The sequence below is a fragment of the Apodemus sylvaticus genome, chromosome 12 (assembly GCF_947179515.1).
Source record: "Apodemus sylvaticus chromosome 12, mApoSyl1.1, whole genome shotgun sequence".
In the NCBI taxonomy this organism is placed as follows: Eukaryota; Metazoa; Chordata; class Mammalia; order Rodentia; family Muridae; genus Apodemus; species Apodemus sylvaticus.
In genome coordinates, this window is record NC_067483.1 from 33,776,235 (window position 1) to 33,803,271 (window position 27,037).

General features: G+C 47.5%; 1 protein-coding gene across 4 annotated transcripts in view; it reads left to right on the forward strand.

The window, feature by feature from the left end:
• Positions 1 to 376: 376 nt before the first annotated feature.
• Positions 377 to 27,037, forward strand: part of Mgat5 (alpha-1,6-mannosylglycoprotein 6-beta-N-acetylglucosaminyltransferase) — a 293,176-nt gene continuing 266,515 nt past the window's right edge. For 2 of the 4 annotated variants that reach the window (XM_052199815.1, XM_052199817.1), the window contains exon 1: positions 377 to 824. The gene's annotated coding sequence lies outside the window, so the exon portion shown is untranslated. Of the gene's footprint in view, positions 825 to 24,212; positions 24,319 to 27,037 lie in introns of those variants that run through there. The other 2 variants (XM_052199816.1, XM_052199818.1) reach the window with 1 other exon arrangement.

Genomic DNA, 27,037 nt, shown 5'->3' on the forward strand with positions numbered 1-27,037 from the left:
TTGCCAATCTACTCTACAAAGTATAAAATGGAGTTCAGGACATTTGTTAAAGTTGGAAAGACCCCTAAGTAGTTGAGCTATCCATCTCCTCCCCACTGGCTTCACTCCTGGAAGGTCCCTGTCCTGAGGAGGCCCAGACACCATCACTCTGGAGGATGCACTGTATGTAACAAATACAACAATTGTACCCTGCCCCTGACCTTGCTAGAGTATTATTTACTCAACTCCCTCGGTCTAGCTCTCTGCCTGTTTCTCCTTGGGCTGCGGAATGGAGCGGCTTCAAGTCCTCTTGTTCAGGGTCTAGAGTTTGCAGACGATCCCCGAGAAGCAGAGGCGTTCCGAATTGGCTGAGCGCTCTGCCGGGGTGGGCGGGGAATTTGCCGAACGTCTGTGGCCCGGAATCCCTTTGCCGTGGAGAGCGGCGCGAGCCCAGAAGCTGAAAGAAGTTGGGTAGGTCGATCCGGGAAGGGTAGTAGAAACCTTTAAAAGATCTCCTAACCGTTCTGTCCTGATCGTTTGGACCCAGGAGGAACGTCCCTGCTTGCGTCTAGGGGCGGAAGGTGGACGCGCTGCGTACGGCCCCGCCAGGGCTGGTAGTTTTCAGACCGTCCCTGCCGAGGCCCGCTCGCCCGGCAGCCCTGCGGCTCCCGCGGTGGCGGCGGCGGCCCCAGGCTCGATCCAGCCCAGGTAGCCGCGTCTCAGTCTCTGGGGGCGCTGTGACCCCGCTCCTGGTTGTGCCTGGGACCCCTGTTCCTTGGAGCACCGCTGCTGGAGAGTGACCCCGACTGCTACTGATGGTGCTTCTGCTGCTCTCCTACTAGCAGGTAAGAGCTGCTGCAGGGTCGAGCGATCGATTCAGAAGCTCGCCATCCCCCCTCGGGGAGATGCACGGACTGTGGGATCGCGGAGGTCGCGTCGGGGATGCTAGGGGAGATGAGGCCGCCCTTATCCGGCCCAACGCTGACCCCGGGGGCTGCGTGGGTGGATGTTCTGGCCGTGTTTGATTTGGGACGGGGGTGGGAACCACAGAGTACAAACGAGGGACCCGCTTGTAGGGTCCACCACCTGCTCAGAGACATCCCTCCTCATGGGACCCTGAAGACCTTCCCTAGCCTCTGAGGCTTTTAGGCTTCCAAGGAACTGTCCATTGGGGGCTCGGGTGGCGTGGACTGGAGGCGAGAAGCTGAGATTGGCATTTTGGACGCTGGGACCGCGGTGAAACCAGAAACCAGGATGCCAGCGTGGGCCGGGCTAGGGTCCTGGGGATTTAAGAGCTCTGCGTGCGATGTGTCTTGAGCCAGTTGGAAGGAAGAATGAAGGAGTGGGGCCCCAGGTCTCTGGGGAGAAGGGATATGAAGATCCAAAGCTCCAGGCTGAGAGGTCAAGCAAACCCTTCATAACCCAGATAGCCTTGGGGACCGCCAATCCTGACCGCGATCCAACCGGCGTGCACCCACGACTGGGAGATGGCAGAGGCTGCGGGATGTAAGGGCGACACCCGCGTACACACTCCCCCAGAGCATGCTCAGTGCAGTCCTGGGAACTTCCTGCCGAGTCGCCAGGCCAGCCGCTTTGGTCCCCTTTGGGGCCGCAGCTCGCTAAATTGGGGGTAGGGGTGTGCGAACGGGGATCTCTGTGTCCTCTTGTTCACCCTTTCTCGTCCCCGGGCCTTTGCCTGGCCTGTGACAGGCACCATGGTTCTGCTTTCCAGAGCCACTCTGGCCTCTGGAGACGGGGGCGTGGATGTCATACCCTTGCTCCCTGCGGGGTTGAAGACCAGAGGCCTGGTCTGCCAGGTGGACCCGCTCTCAGGGAAAGCAGGGCGCTCAGTCGCTCACATTTACTCTGTGCTGAGAGCAGGTTGGGTGGAAGGGGGTGTGTGAGCCCCAGCAACATTCGCGCGCGCTCGCTCACAGTCGATGTCACACACAAAGCCACCGCAGGAAAGAAGGAAGGGGTGGCGCTTGTAATTTTTTGTTCAGTGGCTTTTGGAGCACCCTTGAGCTGTGTGTGTGTGTGTGTGTGTGTGTGTGTGTGTGTGTGTGTAAGTGTTAGACCCAGACGATGCCTTCTGATTTGCTGAGGTTGCTCTGGTCTAAATCTAGAGCTCAGTAATTCCTGGCAGTAGTTACCAGACCTCCGGCTTTGTGTTTGTATATGGTCCTGGGTGCCTCTGGGGCTGTGAAATTGGAAAGCAGCAAACCGAGGTTTGTGTGGGTTTTCAGTGTAATGGCAAAGTCATATCTGTAACTACACTTGGATATAAGGTTGGATCAAATTAGAATATATTGAGTTCTAAATGGAAAGCAAGTTCATTTACTGACCTGTCTCAAGTTTGTTGTCAAGACTGGAGGGATCTCCTACCCTGGACTGGTGGGAGACCCTTTGTTGCTGGAACAGAGCCCCATCTCAGCCAAGAAAGTCAAGCCATCTCACACCTGTCTTCTATGAATTTTCCCACCCTCCCTTACTTCCTGTACATCATTTTGTGATGGTTGTTCAGTGCTGAGATGGGCGGGCTTAAGTCTGATTCTGTTAGGATCAGAACAAGGCGCTCTCCCTTTAGAGGACATTATAGTTTATCTTCTGTTATCAACTTCATGCCCATATGATAAACTTACTTGATGTAGAGCTCTGGAAATGGGGAGAATGGGTGAATGGGATGATAGTGACCTAGATCCCCTTTGTAGGGACAGAGAAAAGGAGGAAGTGTCTGTCCCCAGCAAGTGTCTGTGGCCCAGTTGAATGTCTGGGCAAAAGGCTTGAGTCATGTCTTTTCTGTGTCTCTGTCCTTCAGCCTGCCTTCCTAGTTTGGGACATTTGAGGCAAGAGTTAGTAGGAAAAAAGAGTTTACAGGGGCTTGGAGCTTTGTAACTATCCGATTGTGTTTGTGTGTGTGTGTGTGTCCTTGCATATGGAGGTCAGAGAACAACCTCAGCTGTCATTTCTCAGATTTTGTCCATCTTGATTTTTTTATATTTTATTTTATTTTATTTTATTTTATTTTATTTTATTTTATTTTATTTTATTTTATTTTGAGACAGGGTCTCTCACTGACCTGGTGCTAGATTGGTATGCTGGTCTGACTGGTCCATGAGCTTCATGGGTCCATCTGTCTCCACCTCCACAACACTGATATTATTACTCTATGCCATTGTACCTTGCTTTTTTTTTTTTGATGTAAAATTGGTGTGTGTGTGTGTGTGTGTGTGTACATATAAGTAGGCCAGCCTCAAACATCCATCCTTGCCTTCTATCTTGTCTGAGACAAGTCAAGCTCTTGTTTTCTGGGGTGCAGGCTAGCTGAGACCTAGCTGAGTTCTGAGACTGCTGACTCTCATCTGTCCGCAGGAGTGCAGAAAGCTCTGTGTCCAGCTTCCTATGGGGGATGGAGACTTGAACTCAGGTCGTTTTGCTTGTCCAGCAGGGGATTTAACCACTGAACTATCTACCTGGACCTGCCTGGCTTCTTAAAGATGTGTGTTCCAGTGGTCAAGCTCAGGCCTTCATGCTTGCAAATGTTTTAACTCAATGAGGTATCGCCCCAGACACAGTCCCATCCCCGCCCCCCCCCCCCCAGGCCCCCCCCCAGGCCCCCCCCCCCAAGCAGGAGCTTTGGTCCTTTCTCTGCGTGTGGCTGTCTCTGTGAGCTCCATCTCTGGGCCTTTGGATCATCTCCTGAGCAGCGTGCACATTTCCAGTGCTCTGTGTGTGGAAGCGTGAACACTGCGCTCATTATATATTCACACATCCGAGTACAGTTTTACACAGAACATGTGCGTGTGGATGTGCATCCGCAGTGTTCCCAGAGAGAAGCTGGAAGGGACTCCGAGAGACGAGAGCGACTCACACTGCCTTCCTTCCTGGTCTGCTTCCCCAGTTTCAAAAGAACCCACCAGCCATGTGCTCGGCTGGCCTCCTAAGCATGGAAATGTCACCATCTTCTGGGATCACAGTGGAGGGGTTTATTCCAGAAGGTAGTTGTTCCACTATTTCTTTATGCAATTTTACCATTTTCTCCCTGCCCCTCCCCGTGTATGTGTGTGTGTCTGTCTATGTCCTGTGTCTGCGTGTGTGTGTGTGTGTGTGTGTGTGCTGGTGAGAGACAGACAGACATAGACAGACAGACAGACAGACATAGATAGACACACACAGAGACAGACAGACATTGAAACAGACAGACAGAGGTGTCTGTATAGAGGTCAGAAGACAACCTCAGGTGTTGTTCCTTAGGCACCATCTGCTTCCTGACTTTATGGGTCTCTTACTAGCCTGGAACTCAATAAGTAGTTTAGGCTGGCTAGCCTTGGAATCGACTGGACTTTCTTCCTAATGCTGGGATTACAAGAGCACACCGAGGTATCATTGTCTCTTTTTAACCTGTGTCCTGGAGGCTGAGTGCAGGTCACCATGCTTGCATGGTGCATGGCTTGCATGGCTTGCATGGCTTGCATGGCTGGGTGGGGGAGGCGTCTGTGTCGCCTTGTCTGGCTTGGGGGGGGGGGGTTGTCTGTGTCGCCTCAGAGTCCCATCAGGGGAGGGGGATAGGTGGTCTCTAAGGGCAGCCATCAGGAAGATTTGGTACTCTGTCACCATTCGGCATCCTCACAGGCAGCCTGGCTTCTGAGAGACTTAAAGAGCGCTGGGTCTGGGGTTGTTTCTTACAGCTTGTCCTGGTGGGGGATATGGCTGGTCATCAGAGTGACAGGCCTTGTCAGTGCTTTTGTGATGACTCTGAGGAAAGCCTCTGCTGCTAGCCTTGTCCCCCGGTTGCTATAACAACCATGAAGTTTAGGAAGGGGATTTCTGGTGGGTGAACAAGGTAATGAGCAGCCTTCATGGAAGTGTATAACTGTCAGGATCCAGGTATTAAAAGAGGGAAGGAATTGTTTTTATAGGGGGAGTGGAATTAGCCATCAGAGGGTTGAGTGGGAGACAAATGTTTGGGACCTGTCAGTGCAGGTTTTGCCAGACTACTGCTTTTAGAGTTAATGATTGCTTTGAAGTAGAGTCACTCGGAATAGCAGAGGAGAGGGCTAAACTCTTAAACTTCTATTTTTGAATCGAATAAGGATCTGCCCATCCTTTGAAGTTTTATATAGTTTTGAGTTTTCTTCTTTTCTTTTTCTCTTTTTTTAGGTGTTAGGTAGCCCAGGCTAGCCTAAAGCTCACCATGTAGTCTAGACTCCAGCTGAGTCCCTGGTCGCCTCCATATCCCAAATGTTGGAATTATAGGCATGGGTTTACACTGCACTAGGGTTATAAAGTGCCTAAGCTAGGTCACATCCTATACTGTTTAATATTGTTGTATTCATGATGATAAGCCAACTCTGTCTGTCTTTCTCCCCAACCCCTCTGTGTGTGTCTCTGTGTGTCTGTGTGTGTCTGTGTATGTGTGTTTATGGTTTTATTTTGTGTGTGATATATATGTCTGTGTGTCTCTGTGTGTGCGAGGTGTGTGTGTGCCCCTGTAGAGGCCCTAGGGTGAATGTCAGTTAGGAGAGGCCCCAGGGTGGATGTCAGTTAGGTGTCTTCCTCAATTATTTCACACCTTGTTTCTGAGACAAGATCTCATACTGAACCTGGAGTTCACTGAGCCACCCTGGTTTACCTGTGTGTTACATCCTTGGTGGTGTGCACCAGTGGACCTGGCCTTTCATGTCAGTCCTGGGGATCTGAACTCAGGTCTTATGCCTGTGCAGTAGACCCTTAATCTATTGAGTCATCCCCAGTCCTAGCATTTATCCAGCATCTTCTATGAGCCATGGCTGGACCTGATGCTGGGGAAGAAGATGCTCTTCCTCTGAATGACCTTCTCACAGACAGTACAGCTGACCTCTTACAGTGCGGATACAGACCAGTAGTTCTTGGAAAGCTGCCAAGACGAGGTCCCAGGAGCCTTTGAATTGTGACCATGTCCTCAGCCAGGAGACTTCTGCTGTGTGTTTGAACATTTGAGCTGTTTTCTTTTTAAAGTCAATGCCACAGTCCCTGATTTGGTCCTGAGAAGGCTGTGTGGGCTGGAGAGGCTTCATAGGAATTGCCTAATTCCTTAAGACCCTCACAGCACCTTTGTCTAACTCACAAACTTCTAGAGTGAAAACAAGGCCTTCCTTCAGGAACTCTGTAGTCCCCAAAATCTCGGCAGGCAAAGGCAATAAGGGCAACAAGCCATTTCCTCTTGTGTTTGTGTATGCACAGTTTCGATTGTCCTGGAACATGTGCTTATGTGGAGGTCAGCAGTCCTCTCAGATGTCTTCTTCAATTGCTCTGCATATTTTTTTTTTTTTTGAGACAGGGTATCTTACTGATTATCTACACTGGCTGCTCCGCAAGCCTCAGGGTTCCTCCTGCTTCTGTCTTCCCAGCCCCGGGATTACAGATGTGTGTTTCTGGACCTGGTTGTTTCTATACTTGCCTACGATTCAAACCCAGGTCTTCGTGTTTTTTGTTGACAATGCTCAATTCCTAAGTGAGCCATTCCTCCCTGCCTCTTAATGCCTGGGTTTGATGGGTATAGTTGCCCTTGTGAACTGGCACTGTCGCTTTCAATGCCAGGACTATATTGATGCCTCCTAGATGTCACTGGAGTGGCTACTTCCAGGACTGCTAAAGAGTCCTTTTCTGTTCTACTGCCCATGAGCTCAGGAATGAGGTATACTCCCAAATACCTGGTTACTAGTAAGAGTTGCCTTACCTGAGCTGTGGGTGGAGGGCCATGCTTGTAATCCCAACATTCAGCAGTTAGAGCTAGGAAGATGATTGCAAGTTCAAGGCCAGCCTGATCTACGAAGCTAGTTTGACACCAGCTAGGGCTACACTGCGAGCTTCTGCCTCAGCGTTCTAAGGCACTTTTTTGCAGATGAGCAAAAGTGATTGTGTGTCGTCCCCACCCCTCAGTCATCTCTCACTGATATCAAGCCTGTGACCTATAATAGCTAAGAATATGGCCCAACACAAACCATTGACTTACTTGAAATGGGTTTTTTTTGGTTTTCTTTTGTTGTTGTTGTTTTGTTGTTTTGTTTTTTAAATTCAGTTGCCTGACTTTGAAGATGACAGCACCATGTTTTGATGTCAAAAGATGGGACATGCCTGCTGGCCAAGCATCTGCCTAGCTTGCATGTGGCCTGGAGTCTAATTCTCAGTACTACAGACAAAGAAAAGCCTATTCCCTCACCCTCCCTACCCCCACACTGTGTGTGTGTGTGTGTGTGTGTGTGTGTGTGTCTGTGATGCCCTTGAAGGAACATGTGTGTGTCGCCATCTGAGCTCCTTTATTGTAGTTGTACACACATAGAGCATGCAGGCCCTGCCATGCTGGGCTGTGCTAAATCACCTTTTGTATGGTCCTGCCAGATGGCTTAGTCAATAAAGGTATCTGTTGATAAACTGATAACCTGAGCTCAGTCCCTGGGCCCCACATGGTGGAAGGAGGAGCCTGGCTTGGGGGATTGTCACAGAGATTGTGTGTCTTTGTGGAAACTGTCAGGGATGAATGTGAAGGTTGGAGGGACCATGGGACCATCAGCTGGGGCTGGGCCCAGCCGACGACGGAGTGCTCGCCTCCTGCAGGAAGCCATGGGTTCATTTCCTAGCACTGCACAAACTGGGTGCGGTGGTGGTGCACCCCTGTGATCTCAGTGCTCACCTCAGGGAAGGAGGAGGCGTGAGAATCACCTACATAGCATGGTTAAGGTCAGTCTGAGCAATGTGGGACCACGTTTCAGAAAAACGAAACAAAACAAAATAATAATAATAATAAAGCTCAGAGTCGCAGCGATGAAAAAGTAAACTTCCACAGTTGACTCTGTTTCGTGTGCTTCCTTTGGTTGGAGTCGTCTAATTCCTCTCATAACCCCGAGACAGACACTGATGTTTTGCCCAGTGTATAGACACAGGGGAGATTATAATATTGTAAGACCCGACAATCTAGTCAGGAAAACAGCTCCAGAGCCCATGTGACCTGGTGGTTATTCACACTGATAAGGCTGTGTAGGCCTTCTTGATGCATGCCCTGAGGAGACTTAAGAGAGCTTTGGAAGGGACCTATAGGTCCCTTCTCCTTGTAGCTGGTGTCATCAGACTGAAGGATTTATTGAGTTCTCACCAGTGGGTGGCAAGGGCAAGGTCTAATCTGAGCCTAAGTGCTGAGTGTTAGTCGTGAGGGAACAGCAGACAGCAGACATGTGTGCCTGAGTCATTCTTACAGAGATTTGAGGAGGAGGAGGACATACTGGCCTCTTGGCTTCTGGGCCTCTCCAGAGTCCTCTGTGGACATCAAAGCCCATGTGTGGGGAACAGGTGAGCGTAGCTGAGTCTCCTCCCACTCCCATGAGGAGAATGTAAACCACCTGTCTTCTCGTCCTCCCCCCATCCCCTCAAGTTAGCTGTTTCCTCAGTTGACATCTTAAGAGTGTTCTCTGGAGGCTGTGGGTGTATCTAGTGGTGAAGTGACCGCCTGGCCTGCACAGAGGCCTGGGGCTAGATCGCCAGCACTGTGTAAACCAGGCATGGTAGCACATGACTGTAACCTCAGTGCTCCAAAGGTAGAGGCAGGAGGATCAGAAGTTCACAGTTATCCTCAGCTACTTATCCAGTTAGAGGTCAACCTGGGTTATTTCAGAACTTGCCTCAAAAACAAACAGATTAACAGTCACAACACAACACAACAAAACAAAACAAAACAAAAAACCAACCCAAACAGTCTGGCAGTCAGTTCTACTTAACTCTGTGTGCCTCTGGGCCTCTGTTCCCTCTCAGTTGATTGCACTTTTTTAGGAGCACAGGGTGACGAGGCAGGCGAGTTGGGGTTATGGTTTAATAGTTCAGTAAAGGTTGATTATAAAGCCATTCCCAGAGGGTTGAGGCCCTGCATGCCTCTCTTCTGACCCCTGACCCTTGACCCCTGAGATCTCAGCTGGGAGTTTCCCCACAAGGCACCACATGAGTGTCTTTCTTTTCCTTCTGTTCCCTACAGGCACCTCAGGGCTTGCCTGCTCATCCTTCCAAATGTTTTTATTCAGCAGCAGTCCCAAGCTGCTAGGAGGGTTAGCAGTGAAGGCTGCCCAGCCTGGCTACCTGCGTTCCATCCCTCGGACCCCATGGGAACCCACTCCCACAGATGTTCTTTGACCTCCACATGGTCATGGTCTGCACATACTGATACACACAAATAAATGATGTCATATAATTTTTAAAAATCCAGCTGTAATAGCAAAGGTGGGTTTGGGAGATGGCTCAGTCAGTAAAGTGCTTGCTACGTACGTCAGTAAAGAGATGAATATTACCCATTACTGTGTAATACTGTCTACGTCATACTTGTAATCCCAGGTCTGCGAAAGTGAACATAAGAAGCTCCTTGGGGCTTGATGGAGAGCCAACCTGGCTAAATCAGTGAGCACCAGGTTTAGTGAGAGACCTTGTCTCAAACACCCAATTAACCTATGGCCTCTACACTCACACACATCCACCCACACACACATACATACATACATACATACATACATACAATAAGGGGAACTGACGAAGATACCCAATTAACCCTGACCTCTACACTCACACACATCCACCCATACATACATACATTTATACAATAAGGGGAACAGAGGACAATACCCAATTAACACTCACACACATCCACCTATTTACCCATCCACCTACCCATCCACCCACCCACACATACATACATACATACATACATACCCAGGGACGCATGCACATTCTCAGATACTAAGACAGATGCCAGTGAAGTACACAACCTCTTTGAGTTTCAGCCTTTGTTGGTCTGAGATGAAGGAGGGGGGGTCTTACTTTAATGCCCAGGCTGGCCTTGAACTCTTGGACCCCAATGATCTGCCTGCCTCAGCTTGGAGAGTGGCCTCCCTCCTGTTGCTCCTGTTTGATTAGACGTAGCTCCCACTGGTCTCCTTGAGACTCTCCCATCTCAGCCTCTTAATTGCTGGGATTATAGGTGTGCTCCACCAAGCCCAGCTTGGATCTTGACTATGACGTTGAGATATAAGAGGGAGTAAATGAATTCCAAAGGTTGTCCAGTCCTAAGGTTGTCTGATTCTATCTGCAAAGGAAGAAGTGTAGGAAAAAAGGAAACCCAATAAAATTCTCTCACTGAATAAAAATGATTGGGGAAGATTCAAGTTGTTTTTCCCCTTGTGTATAGGCCCCCTTAGTAGGGCTTACCTAAGAGCTAAGATGTTATCAGCACCACCTGTCCGGATGTCTAGACATTAGATGCTAGAGGCTGGGTGATGGTTCAGTTAGCACTTACCCTACAGGCACAAAGAACTGACTTTGATCCCCCGAGCCACTGAAATGAACACACACAAAGAAAAGCCAACTTTAGTGGTGTGTGCTTCTAATGTCTGCGGAGGTAGAGATAGGCTACCTGGGCCTCACTGGTCAGCCAGTCTAGCCCTTCTTGGCAAATTCCAAGTCAGTGAGAGGCGCTGTCTCAAAAGACACGAGTGGATGGTGCCTGAGGAATGATACTGGGGATTGTCCATCCCCATGCACATTTGTAGATGTAAAAATATACACATGCTAAACACACATATACACACTACACACATACATATACCATATACATACACACACAACACAAACACACACACCACATACACACATCACATATCACACATACCACACATATATACATACCATATATATACACACACATCACATACACTTACATACACCACATACACACACACCACGTACACACACACCACACCACACACACCACACCACACACCACTACATACACCTTTCCCTCCGTGTCTCTCTCTCTCTCTCTCTCTCTCTCTCTCTCTCTCTCTCTCTCTCTCTCTCCCTATTTCTAGAAATCTACTTTCCTCTAGCGGAGCTGTTCTTCGCATGCGATATTAAGATCCAGAGAAGAGAAGCTGGACGGGTTCAAGGAAGCGTGCGTTGCGGCAGGGCAGCCTTGGGGTGTGGGTTGGCGCAGACCTCTCCAGGAGCCAAACTACATTCTGTTTCCTTTCCTTCCTGCTTCTCCAAGAAACCTATGGGGTTCATGGATGCCGTGGTCTCATGCGACTCCCCTGGGAGCTTCTTTTCCTTAAAAAAAAAAAAAATCTGTTATTTTCAGCTCTGATTTTTTATTTACTACTGTTCATGCTGAGACGAAGAGTTTGCTAAATGACTATTTTGTTTCTCTTGTGTCTTGTTGAGGGAAGATGTGGGTCTTCCTGCTCATCAAAATCTTTCCATTTTTCCTATTTTTCTTCAGTGCTTTTCTTTGCTATGTTCTGCCATTCTGTCACCTGTAATTGTGTGTGTGTGTGTGTGTGTGATGTGTGTATATATGTGTGTGAAGTGTGTGTGATGTGTATGTATATGTGTGTGTAATGTGTGTGTGTGATCTGTATGGTGTCTACATGTGGTGTGGTGTGTGTGTGTGTGTGTGTTGCCTGTAGAAGCTATCACAGGACCTCAGGTGTCTTCTTTTATTGCTTTCTACTGCATTGTCTTGGCAAAGGACCCTTCACTCACATCTCATCCTTTTAGGCAGCTGGACAATGTGGTTGGTGACGTCTTGGCCCTGGGACTTCCTGTCTGTTCCTCGCTGGCTGCTGGGTGTTAGGCATGCACAGCCATGCACAGTTTTTTGCATGAGTGCTGGCGATTTAAACTGGGGTCTCCATAGACCCTTGGCAAGTACTCTTCCCCTTGAGAGATTTCCCTACTTCCCTTGCCGGGAGCTAGGAGGGGCAGCATTTGGAGGGGGTGTGGAGAGGAAGGTGGGTTTTCCTCTGTTCCCTCTGTCAGTAACATATATCAGGAGGTGCACCAGGCTTGTATAAGACTCTGCAGGCAGTGGCCTCCTTCCACCTGGATTGTCTTCTTTCATTGAAGCGCCAGAATCTCCCCGTGGTTCCCCTTCCCCTGTGTTGGATTTGGGTCCCGCTCCTTTGCAGGTTTGAGGGCGACGCTGTTCAGTGGGTAGCATTCACTGTGTGTTATTTTGCTAATATAAATGTATTTCTCTTGGCTAACTATCATCATCTTCTCAAGTTCTGCAGTTCTTGTGTTTAAGAACTTATGCAAGGGCAGACATTTCCCCTGCATATTCTAGATTGCTTTTCTGGTGCTGGGATAAAACAGTCTGACCAGGAGCAACGTTAGGAGGAAAGGGTTCATTTGCTTTCCACTTCCAGATCACAATCCACTATTGAGGGGACTCAGGGAGGACCCTGGAAGCAAGGCCACCAAGGAGCCTGCTTGTTGACTGGAGCTCCTTCCCTTACTCAGCCTAGGCTCACCTGCCTAGGGAGCGGCCTGGGCCTTCCATATCATTCTGGAAACACACCTGGCTGTAGGCCGATCTGATTAGGCAGATCTCTCAATTGAGACGCCTTTGTCAGGTGCCTTTGGGCTGTGCTGGGTTGACAGCCAATGGTAACTAGGACACTAGCTGTTGTTTTTTTGTTGTTTGTTTTGTTTTGTTTTTGGAGACACTGTCCCATGTTGCCCTTTGTGCTCATTGTGGTCTCGAACTTGCTGGGTAGCCAAGATTTGACCTTGAATGTCTGATCCTCCTTCCTTCTACCTCTAAAGTGCTGAAATCACAGGCTTGTCCCTCCATGCCTGATTTATGTAGTCTGAGGGTCAAACCCAGGGCTTGTGCACACTAGGCACGCCCTCTGTTGATTGAGCTATATCTCGAACCCTTGCTTAGTTTCTCTGAGGTCTCACTTTGTAGCCCTGCTGTCCTGGAATTCACTATGTAAACCAGGCTGGCCTGGAACTTGCGGCAATCCCTCTGCCTCTTCCATACGGATGATGGAATTGCTACCGTACTTGACTTTACCAAAATTTTCAGTTCAAATAGTCTGAAACGGGCGGGGAGCCCTTATATATACAGTCGGGGCTCTGTTTCTGGGCACGGAGCTGCATGCTGGAGTCACAGGCCAGGCCAGTGTGGCCCACCCGTGAATCACCTCACTCCTGAAGGCCAGGCCGCCGCAGCTGGCTGACTGTTCCCTCATGGGTGGGCCCCTTTCTGATGTGTCACTTGATGCCTCAGTCAGCTTCTCTCCTGTGTTTATTTGGTGGCTCTAGTGTGTGTGTTTGGCTGGGATCTGTGTGTCCCTGGTAGCTTCTTTAAGCAGTCTGTGTGGCTTATTTTGAGGTTTATTTTATCCTTGTGCATTTTTAGAATTTGGAGTTCCACATCAATCTGAACTTGTGTGTGTGTGTGTGTATGCATGTGTGTGTGTGTGTGTGTGTGTGTATGTGTGTGTGTCTATGCATGTGTGTATGTATGTGTGTGTGTATGTGTGTGTGTTATGTGTGTGTATGTATGTGTGTGTATATGTGTGTATGTGTGTGTATGTATGTGTATGTGTGTGTATGCATGTGTGTATGTGTGTGTATGTGTGTATGCGTGTGTGTGTGTGCATGTGTGTGCATGTGTGTGTGCATGTGTGTGTGTATAAATGGCATGCATATCTGCATGCATGGTACATGTTCACGTGTTGGATGTGGAGCTATCATGTTGTTTGCTTTAAGATAGCCTCTCACTGATATGAAGCGTGCTAGTAGTCCACGTAGGCTGCTGTCAAGTCCACAGAATTCTCCTGTCTCCACTTCCCCAGTGCTGGGCTTAGGACAAGCACATGCCACCACACTCAGATTCTTACCTGGATGCTGGGGGTCAGACCTGAGTCCTCATGCTTGCAAAGGAACTACTTTACCAACTGGGCCATCTCCCTGGCCCTGACTCCACTGGGAACATTGTAGACATTTTATAGAGTGTAATTCCTAGGCCCAGAACTGTGTATATGTATGCATGCCTCTCTCTCTGTTGTCTCTCTGCACACACCGTATGAGGTCATCACCTTATTGTCATATCATCTGAAGAGAAAATAAGAATGGGAGGAATGAGGAGCTGAAGTCAGGTGTGGCATGGCTCAGTTAAATGGATGAGTTGCTGTTCCAGCCAGACTGCCTTTTTTTCTGTCTTTCTCTTTAACTAGAATCCTATATGGTTTTCCATCTTCTTAGGTGTGTGTGCATGCTCCAGTTTGGGTTGGGGTTGGGTTGGGGTTAGGGTTAGGGATAGGGTTGTGTGTGTGTGTGTGTGTGTGTGCATGCTCCAGTGTGTGTATATGTATGTATATGTATGTGTGTGGGCATGCTTTAGTGTGTGTGTGTATGCTTCAGTGTGTATTATGTGTATGCATTCTCCAGTGTGTGTATATGTCTGTATATGTGTGTGCATGCTCCAGTGTGTGTGTGTATGTGTATATATATGTGTGTGTGTGTGTGCGCGCATGCTCCAGTGTGTGTGTGTGTGTATGTAAATATATATGTGTGTGTGCATGCTCCAGTATATGTGTGCATGTGTGTGTATGTATGTGTGTGTGTGTGCATGCTCCAGTATGTATGTATGTGTGTGTATGTGTGTGCATGCTCCAGTGTGTTACTATATATGTTTGTATGTGCATGCTCCTGTGTATGTGTGTGTGTGTGTGTGTGTGTGTGTTTGTGTGTGTATGCATGCTCCTACTCCCCAGTGCTGGATTACAGTGCACACCATAATGACTTTTTTCTTTTTCTAGAGTGGGTTCTAGGGAATTGAAGTGAGGTCTCTGCCTGATTAGTGTGCTCCAAGTTCTAGAAAGTCTTTCCAGTCCAGTAACTTCAAGAGACTTCCTGTTTCTCTGTTGTCAGTCTTTAAGTAGAGCTGTTAGAAGGTCACTACCATCTCTCCTGTGCTTCTGTGACAACAATGAACCCTGTAGTCAGAAGCAATGCTCTCCTTTACTCCCAACACAGAGGTCTCACTGCTAAGATCAAGGTCCCACTTCTGGAAGCTTAGGACAGAATTCACATCCTCACCATGTGCAGCTTCCAGAGGCTGCCTGCATCCAGAGGCTGCCTGCATCCAGAGGCTGCCTGCATCCAGAGGCTGCCTGTATCCAGAGGCTGCCTGCATCCAGAGGCTGCCTGCATCCAGAGGCTGCCTGCATCCAGAGGCTTGTGCCTTGACCTCCAGGACCAAGTACTAGAACTGGATCCTTTCCTCTGCTTCCTGTTTTCCCGATCTGGACAAGGAATGGTCCTCTGCTTCTCAGACCCTGGCTTTAGACCACAGCGCAATCCACATCACATTCATTGAGGTCCTGATGTTTCCACACCTGCCTTTCCCTGTGCAGTAGGTACAGCATAGGGTCCAGGGCTGAGGAACTGAACATCCTCAAGGGCCATCTTCTTTCAAACTAGGGTCCTCAAAACTCTGGAAAAAAACTATTCATTTTGCCACTGCAGGAAACCTTACCTGTTACTTATTTGTATGTGTTTATGTATATGTATGTATATATACAAACATATGTAGACCTATCTTAGACACTAATTATATATAATATATATGTGTATATACACACACTATATACATATAGTGTGTGCACGTGTGTATGATGGATGTGTGGAGTGTGGGTATGTACCATGGCATGTATGTGGAGGTCAGAGATGTGGACTCCAGGCTAGATGGCCTGTGACTGTCTCAGAGATTCAACTGTCTTGGCCTCTGGTACTTACCTAGGAGTGCTTGGATTCTAGATAAACATCACCATGTCTGGCTTTTTTAATATGTTGGTCTAGGGCCTAGAACTCTGGTCATCAGTGCCTTTGCCTGCCGAGCCACAAACTGGCCCTTCCCTGTCTTTTGAAGCAGAAGCACACGAATCTCCTCCGACACACATTGCTATCTAAATAAGGTCTGAGTTCTGCTGAGGCCATAGACAGAGCCAAGGAAAAACCATGTGCATGACCCTCCCTCGTGACACACTGGTTCAGAACGCTGTCATTACAGTGAGAAAACAGAGGTTCTGATGATGTGTGTCTGAGGTCACCTGGTCACGAGGGGCAGAGCCAGGGCACCAAGGCCCGTGTTCTTAATTAGTTTGCTTTTATTCATGCAAAAATAAAATGAGAACTCACCATGGAAAAACTTGAGATCTTGTAAAATCTTCCTTCCTCTGTGAAAATGGTGGTAGCTAATAAATAATGCCTGTAGTAATTGGATTGTGCTGATGGCTCTATGTTAATGGCCTCCTGATGGTGTCCCTTCTTTGCGGGGTAGTACTGTATGACTTGCTGTGGTCAGCAGGATGCTGCTAAATCCCATGTATAAGCAACTTTTAATAGCACCTGTGTCTTTCTGGCTGCTTTGTTTATAACCCAGTTTGCTGCCTCAGAGCCCAGGTGCAAAAGGAAACATGACCAGGCTAGCCCAATGGGGTGAACCAGGTTAAGCCTCCTGATTACTCCTAGGCCAGCCAGCCTTCTTCTGACCCTTCCATTACTCATGATTACCCAAGTATCGCTTAGATCAGTTCAACCTGGCCTGGGTTACCAGAACCTCCCTGCCTGTCTGTACAAACTTGCAAATACCCTGCGGTTCTAGTCACTGAGTTTCAGAGGGATTCCCTCTGTAGCAGTTGATGGCCTGATCACAAGAGATACTTAAATGGCAGAAGGACTGATTTTTGTGTCCTATGGAAAATCATTGTGGAAAACTTGTAGCTAATTTATATTCCATTCTGAATGTCCTTTAGGTCTAAGAATGTCTTCTCCCCCTTTTGATTTTATATTAATTTTTAAGGACTTATTTTTAATTGTGTGTCCATGTTGTGGCTTTGTGCTCATGATGCCCAGAAGAGGGTGTCAGATCCCCTGGAGCTAGAGTCACAGGTGTTTGTGAGCTGAGCTGCCCAGTGTGGTTCCTCTGCTGAGCCATCTCTCCAACCTTTTATTTATTTTTAAATGTATTTATTAGTGTGTATATGTATGTATTCATGCATATATTGTGTGTGTGTTTGTGTATGCATGTGTGTGTGTGTGTGTGTGTGTGTGAGAGAGAGAGAGAGAGAGAGAGAGAGAGAGAGAGAGAGAGACAGGGTATGTATGGAAGTCAGAGAATTTGTGGGGAGTCAGTTCTCTACTGCTGTCATATTCAGACAAGGCTTCTTGTTTCTGTCTGTGCTGGATGCTCCAGGATCTTGCAGTTGGTTCCCATCTCTGTAGGAGTGCCAGGCCTACAGATTCAGGCTACTGCTTCTGGCCTTTCACATTGGATCTAGGGACTGAGCGGAGATCATAGTGCTTGCATGGTGAGAACTTTCTCTGCGAAGCAGCTTGGCAGTCTGGATTCATTTGTTCACGAGCTATCCATCACGTAGTCTCTCTGGGGGCCGACGTCAAGCTAGGTTTGTTGCCAGTGATGACCTTGCACTTACGATCCCCCTGTCTCTGTCGCCCCAGTGCTGGGATGATGGCTATGTGCCAGCCACGGTCCTCAGTTTTTGAGGTGCTAGAGATGGGACCCTGTGCTTGGTGCACACTAGGCAAATACTCCACCACCAGAGCTACTTCTGTAACCCCCTCAAAACCCCTTCGTTTACAGTCATGGTTCATGTCCAAGAACGCATTTTCTCTGCCCGTTCCCACATTTAACAAGACCAAAGCAATGTGATGCTTTAAGTGCTGAACAGTTTCCCATAGAAGCACACATTTACCATCCTCAAACTTATTATTATGCACCAACATGGTGGCCTCTCACTTAAAAATCTACAGTAAGAAAAAAAATCTACAGTAAGGAATACATAGCCTCAGAACCACATTGGTTCAAGCAAATACAGATTTTATGAGTGATACCCACCTTTACCACTTATGATCAGCTTTGACTCCATCTATCTTGTTTAGTTTTATTGGCTTAGAACAAGAACTAGTTAGGTGTGGTGATTTGAATATGCTTGGCCCTGGGAGTGGCACTATTAGGAGGTGAGACCTTGTTTGAGTGGGTGTGTCACTGTGGCTGTGGGCTTTAAGACCCTTATCCTAGCTGCCTGGAAGCCAGTCTTCTCCTGCTTGTCTTTGCAACAAGATGTGCAAATCCTCCTGCATCATGCCTGCCTGGACGCTGCCATGCTCTCGCCTTTAAATGCTAATAGACTGAACCTCCGAACCTGTAAGCCAGCCCCAATTAAATATTACCCTTGGTCATGGTGTTTGTTCACAGCAGTAAAAGGAAGACATAAGATAGGTGACCGGCCTATCACTGGCTTCTCATTTGGTTAATAAAGTATTTTTAAGAGTTTATTTCTATTTATATGTATGTGTGTGTGCCTGCATGTCTGACTTGTACCATGTGCATGCAGGTGCCTTAGAGGCTAGAGGAAGGTATTAGTTCCTGTGGAACTGGCGTTATAGGCGGTTGTTAGTCACTAAATGTGGGTTCCGGGGACCAAATCCAGATCCTATGGAAAAGCAGTATACCCTCTTAACTGCTGAGTCTTTGCTCTAGCCCTATTAATAACGTTTTATTAGAAAATGATTGCACACATTTGTTGATGTGCTGGTCATTTTGTTAATAATGTTTTACCGGAAAATGGCCAAGCCCACTGGTTCATGTGCTGCCCATTTTGTTTAAATTTTTGTGGGGAATGTAGCTTCTCTCATTTGTTCATGTGTTACCCATTTTGTTGATAAAGTTTTGTTGTTTTTAATACAGTTTTTTTGGTGGGGGGGGGCAGTAGTAATGTTGATCATACCATGGCCTCCCTCATGTATTCTTTCTGGCTGCTTTTACCCAGCAGTGGAAGAGGTCAGCAACCTGACCTGTGGCATGGGACCTAGTCCAGTTCTGTGAGACCTTCCTGAGGCGCAGCATTCATCTTCCGTGAAGATGGAGCCTCCCTGACTCTTTTATCTCCAGCTAGACCTTAGGTTGTAAAGTGTCCATACCTCCCCACCACTGTACCGGCAACCAAGCTTGGACTGCGCAGAGCCGCGTACACAGCCTGGTCACGTGAGTCAGATGGTCACGTGAGTGGAGTGGACGGTGACCTGCTGCTCACTATTCTGCAAGGTCCCAGGAAGACCACATGGGAAAATGTTACATCTTCATGTTTAACAACCTCAGACTAGAATTTTGCAATTCCTTCACTTTTGCTTTTGCTTTTTGAGACAGGGTCTCTTATAGCCCAGGCTGGCCTCTTCCCTATGTAGTTAAGGATGACCTTAAACTTCTGATCCTTTTGCTCCACAACAGGAATGCCAGGATAACAGCATGTACTGCCATACTTGGTGGACAGACGCTGGGATAGAACCCCAGGGCCTAGTTTGTGCTTGCTATGTAAGTGTTTTTGCCAACTGAGTCACAGTCCCAACCCGGATTCCTTCACTCTTTGTATACTAGCCTGCAGTAGTGTACATGCATTCTTACAATTTTGTCAGCTGCAGATAGCCAATCTTTTCAGGAAGTAAGCAGCGCTCTTTGCATATCGAGACTCTCTGAGCGATAGTCCTGTTGGGCCCGCTGCTCGACAGTGTGGCTTGATGTGTTAATAAACAAGCATGTGTACCTCTTTATCACAATTAAAAGCATATTTTAGCTGGGGAATACAGCTCAATTGGTAGAGTGCTTGCCTGGCATGTGTGAGGCTCTGGATTAGATCCCAAATGCTGGAGAAAAAAAGAGAGAGAGAGAGAGAGAGAGATGAAAAATATTTTAGTAACTGAGTGTGATTGATTTACTCTTGCATCCCATAGATTTCGTTTTGTTTCAAAAGGTGCTTCCTTCTGCGGGGGCTGGGATGGGACTCAGTTGTTAGGGTACGATGCGTGCAGAGTTGTGTGCTTGATTCCCAGCACTGCATAGCTAGGGCAGTGCTGGCTGCTCTGGTTTCCTTCTGTTGCTGTGACAAACACCATAACCAACAGCAACTTCGTTGGAAATTTCGGGGGAAAGGGAGTTATCCTCAAAGTCACAGTTCATCATTGGGAGAAGTCATGGCAGCAGCTCAGGGGGGAAGCAGAAGCGGAATCCTTGGGGGAACGCTGTTTGCTGGCTTTCTTAGGTCTGTGCTTGGCTGGCTTTCCTATGTGGCCTAAGGCTTCCTGCCTAGGGAATGGTGCCGCCCATAGTGAGCTGGGCCCTCCTGCATCAGTTAACAACCATGATGGTCCCGCAGAGACGTGTCCGCAGATCCATCAGGTCTTGGCAATCCCTCATTAGAGACTCCCTTCTCAGGTGAGTTTAGTGTCATGCTCACAGTTAAAGCTAACTAGAATACTCATACACATCCATAATCTAGGCATTCGGGAGGTGGGGACGCTAGGATCAGGAGACCTGTGTCATCTTCAGTTATATAGAGAGTTCAAGAACATTGAGACTCTACCAAAAAAAAAAAAAATCCTCTACTGAGTGGTCAGTCAACTTTTAAGTCCAGTCCAAGAGCCTGCTGTAGAAGTCATAGGGAATTGTATGAGTATGGACATTGCCCCGCCCACTGCTCCCTGTCACCAGGACTTGGCCCTCTCAGTCCTAACTATCAGGCAAGGGTCTGGAGTGGGCGCGAGCTCAGTTACACTTGCTAGTTTTCTTTTTCACTTGCTCAAGGAGTTGAGCGGAACCCATGCTGTCGGTTCCATCATGTGGTGAGGAAGTTTACCAGAGCATTTCTCCCGCCAGGCTCTAACGACTTGCACAAGATTTCAAAATGAAAACGTGAAGGTTTTCTGACTCCTAAACAGAACTGTTGACTGTCTGCTTCTGATTTTTCAGAGAGGGATTAATCAGACTTTGTGTGGGATAAACCCCTGCTCTCCACATCCTTTGTTTCAATCTTAATGTAATTAGCAACACACACACACACACACATACACACACACATACACACACACACACACATTTACATTCACACACACATACACACACACACACATTTACATTCACACACACATACACACACACACATTTACATTCACACACACACCTTTATGAAATACTTCATTGAAGGAGATAAAAATACATTATATACATTAGGAAATGGTTAAAGAATTAAAAAGATAAACAAATGCATACCCGGTTGCCCACAACATGCCTCACAAATAACCATGGACTACAGAACATTTTCCTTTTACCCACAAGGCTTAGGAGGGAAGGCCCTGTCCCATGACTGAGAACTTGGGTGGAAAGCCACACAGAGCTCCAGGGAAATGTTTCCTCCTGGTTGCCAGCCAGCCGCCAACTAAGTCTAGCCTCTGAGGTGCTGGGTTTTCACTATAAGTGGATTTCTAGGAGTGTGTCATCTAGAAACTTCTCTTTGCCACAGGAGATCTTCCTGAGCTGTTCTAGAAACTTCTCTCAGCAGGAAGTGACTTTACCACAGCTGAGTATACCTCAGTGCTCTTTGCTGCCCTTTAGACACAGGGCCACTGCTGTGCCATGAGCATCTTTTCCTCTCTAGCTTTTAAGTTGGTAGTTAGATTTGGTCCGGAACGATCTTCATGTACTTAACACTGCAACCGTATTTAATGGTTATAGCAGTAGCAGTTTTTCTCCTTAAAATTTTTCTTTATAACTGAGTGCTGTGGTGTGCATATGGAGATCCAAAAACAACTCTTTTTTGTTGTTGTTGTTTTTCGAGACAGGGTTTCTCTGTATAGCCCTGGCTGTCCTGGAATTCACTCTCTAGACCAAGCTGGCCTTGAATTTAGAAATATGCATACCTCTGCCTCCCAAGTGCTGGAATTAAAGGCATGGGCCACCACTGCCTGGCCCAAGAACAACTCTTGAGAGATGGTTCCTGGTACTGATAACTTAATACCTCAGGCTATTAAGCTGGTGCCATCTCCTTGCTCCCTGTTGCCTCTGGTCTCATGCTGTGCAGGCTACCCTCGAACTCACCGTGTAGCTGAGAATGACTTTGAACTCCTGATCCTCCTGCTTCTGTCTCCTGAGGGCTGCAGTTCTAATTTTGCACTACGCTGCCTGGTTTATGCAGTACTGAAGACTAAACCCAGGACTCTGCATGCGGGGCAAGTACTCTACCAGCTGAGCCACATCCCCAGCCCCAGGTTTCCATTATTTAAAAAAAAATATTGAATAGTCACACATTTTCCCTTCATAGTCGTGTAGATTTAGTTACTGATGAAACTCTCATTGAATATAAGCTTTCTCCCTTCTGGAAGGAATGGTCGTGTTTATTATTATTATTATTATTATATTATTTTACCACTTATTTCAGACATAAAGAGAACATGTGTGTATTTAGCAAGTTTATCTGTTAAATAACAGTATCTTTGTTGTTAATGCGTGGGAGGATTCTTTTATTGATTGACAGGTTCATTCATTGCTTGCAAGTCCCCTTGAGCCTGATTGTGTGTGTGTGTGTGTATATGTGTGTGTGTGTGTGTGTGTGTGTGTGTGTGTGTGTATGTGTATGGGTGCAGGTATTGCGCAGGTGTGTGCACCTGTGAGGTCCAGAGTCCGACCTCGGTCACTGCTCCTCAGACACTACCCAGTTCGTACTTGTGAGACAAGTTCACTCACTGAGCGCAGAGCTCACCCAGTAGGCTGGTCTGACCACTGAGCCCCAGGGATCCCCCTGTCTCCACCTCCCCAGGCCTGGGATGTTAGGCACATGCCATCAGCTCTGGTTTCTTTTGCTGTGGACGCTGAGGCTCCAACTCAGGTCTTAGTGCTTGCACGGCCAGACGTTTCCCGACTGAACCATCTTCTTAGACTCCCCAGCGCTGTTTCAGGTGAGGTATCCCTACGGCCCTTTCATTGAGAAGCTCACTTCTGTCATGACCTCTATATGCCCAGCCCTCATTGGCCCGAGAAAGCAAGAAATTCAGCAAACACGTTGACTAAAGAGTGATTTTTTTTTTTAAATCTTGTATGTGTTCATGTGTTTGAAGGCAGGCATGCTTCTGAAAGCGAGGTAACCAATAGGGAATCAATCAGTTCTCTCCTTTGACCTTTGACTTTGCTTGTGGTACTCTCTCATTCGCTACTCCCTTCTCCAGGACATCTGTTCCCATGAGCCTCCGGGCATTCCTCTGTCCTCTACCTTCTGTTCTGTCACAGGAGCTGGGATCACAGACTCACGTAGAGCACCAGGCTTTATGTCGGCGCTACTGGTCCAAACTCAAGTCCTCATGCATGTGTGGCTAGTGCTTCACCCACAGAACTGTCCTTTCAGGATCAGTGTGATGAATTTACATCACAGGCTGGCTTGTGGGAATGTCTCACCCCCCCCCCCCCAAAATCTGGAGCTTTACCTTAAAAAGTAAGATCAGAATTCAAAACAGAACCCAACATTGTACCCAAGAATGGAGCTGATCACCAGTGTTATGTTGTAAGTCAGTGGATATGTGGAGGCAGAGGTTTAGGAAGAGTGGTCTGGATTCTTGACAACTATAATTGAACATCTAGTGCAGGCACAAAAAGGAAACTAAAATGCCCCTGCTGGGAACTTCTGCTGGCTCCCCTGCTGGGAGCAAGCAGGTGGGAAGGGACAGTTGAGCTGTGTGGACCGTTGGCCTTGGCCTTGGCCTTTAGTTGAGGGCTATGGCTTGGCCCCTGACACCCAGATTCGCAGAGGCCTTTAAAACTTTAGCACTCAAAGTACTGACCCCCAAAGTATGCAGAATACAACTTCTGGTTCTAGAGAAGTCCTGTCCTATGAAGGCCCTGAGTGGGTTGTGAGGAGCTCCAGGACCACCCCTGCTCTGTGAAAATGGTTCCAGGTAGAACACAGCCAGCTCTGGTCCTCTTGTGAAGGGTCATGCTTTCTCTGGAAACATGGGAGCCACCAACCAGAAGAGGGAGAGAAAAGAAAGTGGGGGTAGAGGAGGGGCAGAAGTAGAAATGAGAGAAAAGGACTGGGTGGGTGGCTCACAGTAGCTGTGGCCAGGGGACTTTGGAAGCCACGGAACATCTGCGTGGCCATGGGTAACCCAGGGCTGCCTTGATTAAGTCTTAAGGCTTAAGTGAGACATCAGGTGACTCCCGGGGCTGTTGTGTTCCCTACCACTGAGGCCCTGTGAGCCTCAGTCTCTTCTGTCACTGTGGGCAAGTTGGGCCACATGATACCAGTATGACTTGCTTTGAAAGTCTTGGATGCCAACCAAGTAACAGCCTAGGGGGGCGAAATCTTTAAACATTTACAGAGGGGCTTTTGTGGCAGGCCTGGGCACCTGACTCACACAGCCAGTGGAGGGCCCCTAATAAAACAGTCTCCTGACTCTGGGAGACGATTCCAAAGCAGCTGGGCCATGGTAGCCAAGGATACACACACCTTTTGCATGGACTTTGACTGCTTGCTGCCAATCAAGAGCAATTCAAAGTCGAAAGGAAGTGTGGTTATTCTAGTTTCATATGCGCCGAAACCGAGGCAAGAGAAGTATTTCGTCCCAGATTTGCCAAGGAGCAGGTAGGAGAGTCAGAACATCAGCCATTGGGAGCCTGTGCAGTTGTGGGAGGTAGGTGGTGGTCACAAGTTCTTCTGCTCTTTTATTACTAGACTGTTAAACTGTCTGAGGCTGCAGTATGCTGTGTGTGTGTGTGTGTGTGTGTTGCACACGCACACGCTTGAACTCTTCAACTCTTTCAAGATGCCCATGCCCAGGTGTCCTTGGGCTGGAGATGTATCTCAGTGGTAAAGTTTGCCTAACACATGCAAACAGTACCAGCAAAAATAAAACAAAATAAAACAAACTTGATCTGGCCTTGAACTCACTCTGTGGTCTCAAAGCTGTGGATGACCTTGAACTTCCAACTTCCCCAGGGATGGGATGATATCACTATGCCTGATTTAGTTGGTGCTGGGGATTGAAACTCAGAACTTCGTGCACGCTAGGTATGCATCTACCTAGATTTGGATTTCTGATAGCTGTTCTAGTCACAGGGTTAAAAGGGGGCAGGGCAGGAGTAAGATTTAAGGAAGGCTGTTGCAGTGGTGTTGAGGAGAAATTGTGGGGTCCTGTAATGAGATGGGAAAATTGGGGCATTCTATATCCAAATCATCCTAGGAGTACCCTCATCAGCCCCCATAATCCTGGTCTCCAGTATCAGATCTCAGTCAGAGTATGGATACCAGGCGCATGGTATCCTCAGAAAGGTTTTATTAAGGAAGGGTTGGTGTTTTGAAAAAGTCTTACAAATTGAGCCAGAAAGCTGTGGGAATATGCCAGTGTCCAGAGAGGTCTGGGGCTGCCTGAGCAAACAGGGCCAAGAGGTTTGTGGGATTTAATCCTAAAGGTGTGATGATAGTATTGAACCCTTACAGCATGCCTGACATCTGACATTCATGAACATGCTAGGAACCTAGGATTCTCACTGCTCTTCATCTCTTCATGAAAGAGCTATGAGATAAATGGCTATTCTGATCCCTGAAGAGAGAGAGAGAGAGAGAGAGGGGGGGGGGGCAAGTCACAGATTACTTAAGGTCACCCACATCATTTGACTAGGGGCATAGGAGAGAGTTTTACTGTTTTTTTTTTTTAATTTTATTCTTATTATATTTTAGTTTTGCCCTTACTTCCATGTCCTATATATGCATTTTGTGCCTTCATCAAATTCAGGAACCACAAAGGAGAAGAAGCATACTATATTTGTCTTTTTGAAACTTGCTTAGTATTGCCTCCACTAATTTCGTTCTTCTTTACGGGCGAAAATCCCATTGTGTGTACAAACCACATCTTTTTTTTTTACATCTGTTCTTCTGTTGTTATTCTCCTAGGTTGATTCCATAACTTAGGTATTGTGCATGGTACTGCAGGAAACATCGATGTGGGAGGGTCCCTGTGATATGTTGTCTGGGAGTCTTGTGGGGAAGTGCCCAGCAGTGGTACAGCTGGGTCATATAGAAGACATTTTTGTAGAATCAGAGGCTGCAAAGGAAGGAAGGAAGGAAGGTGTGCTTAGCATTTAGGAGGAAGAATCAAAGGAATGGTGCACTTGTTTTTTGTAGAAAATGAGATAGTTTTTCACAGGGCTAAACCAAGCCCAGCTTAGGGAGTGGGCTAGAGACAGGGAAGAGCTTAGGGGTCACAGCGACAGATGTTGACAGTGAACCAAAATACAAGAGGGGAGCATGCTCTCCGGCAGATAGACAGACACACGGACCAACCAACGGAACATGACAGGAAGTGCATTTGATTTCATGGCAGGAAACACCCAAAGAGGTGAATCCACAGAGACCGGAAGCAGATTTCTCTTTCCCAAGGGTAGGGGGAATAGGTAAGAGGGACTTATCAATGACCCAAGTTCTCTTTTCAGGTTTGTATCAATTAAGTTTCCTGTTGTGGTGACCAAATGACTTACAGTTTGAGGGTACGTTCCATTATGGGGAAGTCATGGCTGCAGGAGCGTAAGGCAGCTAGTTTCTCAGATCTGCAGACTGGAAGGAGAGATAAATACAGGTGATCCGCTCAAGGTTTCCTCTTAACTCAGTCCTGGATCCCAGTCTGTGAGATAATTCTAGTCACAGTCAGGGACAGGCTTCCCTTTTTAGTTAAACCTTTCTGGAAACAACTCACAGAGGCAGCCAGAGTTTTGTTTGCCTGGTGATTCTGAATCAAATCAGTTGATAATAAGGCTTAACTATTTCAGGGTATTAGAAATGGTTCTGAACTAAACTGAGATGGCAGTTCTAGAGTGTAGTGAACATATTATATACCACTGATGCATGATCTTTTTTTATGATGCTGAGAATTGAACCCAGGATCCTGTGCTGCTAAGCCAAATGCTCTGGTATGGAGCTGTGCCTCAGTCCTGAACTGTTCTGGGTTTGTGTGTCAGCTTGACACAGGCTAGAATTATCACAGAGAAAGGAAATGCCTCCATGAGCAATAAATGCTGTAAGGCATTTTCTCAATTAGTGATCAAGGGGGGAGGGCCCATTGTGGGTGGTGCCATCCCTGGGCTGGTGGTCCTGGGTCCAGGGGAAGCAAGCCAGTAAGGAACATCCCTCCATGGCCTCTGCATCAGCTCCTGCTTCCTGACCTGCTTGAGTCCCAGTCCTGACCTCCTTTGGTGATGAACAGCAGTGTGGAAGTGTAAGCTCAATAAACCCTTTCCTCCCCAACTTGCTTCTTGGTCATGATGTTTGTGCAGGAATAGAAACCCTAAACAAGAGAACGGTCTGCTTTCAAAGGTTCAATCCAGTGTATATGAATTTTATTTCAGTAAGACATTTGA